Below are 2,492 nucleotides of genomic sequence, written 5' to 3'. Positions count from 1 at the left end.
GACAACCTGCCAAATATATAGGAGCTTTTTAATATATATATATATATATATATATATATATATATATATATATATATATATATATATATATATATATATATATATATATAAAAAATAATTAATTTGTATTTAATTGGAGCATGTCTTAGAATATGCGAGAATCAAGAATCCCAAATCAGTAAACTTCGTTGTTTGCAGTTTTTCCTACAATCATCTTGTATTCACCGAGTCACCCATTTCATTTCGTTGGATACTCGGCGTTGGCGCCGACGAACACAAGCTCCACTGTCGCTATCGGACGTCAACAACATTGCTCCATACTCGATAAATACTAATTGGTAATTAATTTTAGAGACATGTATAATCCATCTGAATTTAATATGTGAAAATTAAACCTAAAACTAACCAGCCAACCATTTAACCCAAAACCTACGTATTGTCCCAAAACTTTCGGGACTGACTAGTGGACTATAATTAAACGAGTTATATGTGTCTTGTAGGTTGATGTTTCCAGCTCACAAACCTAACTATGACCCTTCAACCTTAATTCTTATATAGGTTGGGTTGGCCCAATGTATTTTGACCCCACAACCATCCAACCTTTAAACCCGAAGGGTAACTACTTTCCACCCCTACTAAACATGTGGCAAGGATGAAACACTAATCATGTAATTGAAAGTTGCTAACTATCTAGAGTCTACAAAAGCTCTAATTTCATAGGTAACGCATGGTAATATATATGACTCTTATGTGGATCTTAGAATTTAGGGAATTCACAATGCATTAACTTCACGGAGTTCATTGGATTATCACATCATCTTTCTACAATCCATACAACTCTATCATTTTTTCCCACAATGCATTGAAGTCTACAAAGTTCAATAGATTGCTACAATATGTAAGTAATTTATGGTAAATATTTAAGAATAAAAAACTTTTTTTTCCCATTGAAGAGTTCAATGACCACTGAACTCCAAATCCATTGAATGCGAATATGGCATCTCACAATGGTAGAGTTTCATCCATTGAATGACCCATAGACTTGTCATCTCATTAAACTCTCTTATTAAACTCACTATTATGGATGCTCTTATAAAGTAAAGTTGTTCACAAATACAAGGTCATCGTCCAACATTAATGTCTTGAATAGTAAATTTAAAACACCATTCCTTCTTTCTTAGATTCTTTCCAAAAATAATCGAACTATGGAGAACTATCAAACCATAAACTATTCCATAAGATAATTGATTAAATTTTTATTGTTTAGATATGATACCATTTGTTAGGAAATGGACACTTGAGTTGACATGGAATATTATAAGAATAACACAACTGACATGATGATTTTGGTGTTAAAAGATATATTTGATCGTAGTTAAGAGTTAAAAAAACTCATAATCTAGATCAAAATCTAAATAAATAATTCAACTCAAAAACTCAATCATTACATCTTTCTAGCACATCATAAATTAAATATAACAATCTTTATATATAGGGGTGCTAATGGAATCTCAACTAAGTCAATAAGAAATATCTCTCATAACAAACAAAATTACATTTAGTGGCATACAATTTTAGCGACATAACTTTTTTTGTGTCACTATATTATACATTTAGTGCACATATACATTTTATGTCGCTATAAATTTTCATTCGCTCTCTAATTTGGCACTCAACTTTTCATTCCCGTTTTGCTCAATTTATATTAGTGATTTGTTTTCGTAATTAATTAATATTTTAATTAATTAATAGTAAATAAATAGATTTGGAATATTCCATAATGATTTGAAATGTCAAGATTATTATAAATATATTTTCTAAATATCTTTAGGGTTTCAAATCACCTCACTACATATAGGGGGTCAAAATCTGATTTTGGTATATGTAAAAAATTGGTAATAAAAGGTCAAAGTATGTCGGTCAAACCACTACGAACACCTCTTTAAAAGATTCCTATTGTAACATCCAGATTCTTGAAGGTATTTAAATCATTGAATTTCGGATTTCAAATAGTACCATATAGTGGTGAAGGCATCCCATAACGTGGTGGTAGGCGTTGTGTCACTGATTTAAAATAGCCATCACGGTGTGATAATTGTTTAATGAGAAACCCTAATATCCACGGTTTGCGACTTATTTAAAGGAATGTGATGGCTAGGGTTGCTCACCCTCAGCCTCCATCACACTCTCTCATCCTCTAAGAAAAACCTAACCACCGATATTTCTATCTAAGTTTTTTGTGTTGATTATTGGAGATTTAAAGAAGAAGGACGTGACTTCTACACTTGTATTCAACATTCAACACTTCTCACCATCTTATTGTGCACCTTCTGGACTCTTTTAAGTCCCCAAGTTCCAAGATTTTTGATTATAAAGTGCTAGATCTTGTATTTTGTCCCATTTTCTTCTCGATCTTGTTAGATGGGATGGAGAGATTTTATAAAGTTTGCAACTTTATCAATCTCTGGATTATTTGGAGTAGTTAATAGTTT

Source organism: Lactuca saligna, chromosome 4 (genome assembly GCF_052625555.1).
Source record: "Lactuca saligna cultivar CGN05327 chromosome 4, ASM5262555v1, whole genome shotgun sequence".
NCBI classification, from domain to species: Eukaryota; Viridiplantae; Streptophyta; class Magnoliopsida; order Asterales; family Asteraceae; genus Lactuca; species Lactuca saligna.
This window is presented reverse-complemented; position numbering follows the sequence as displayed.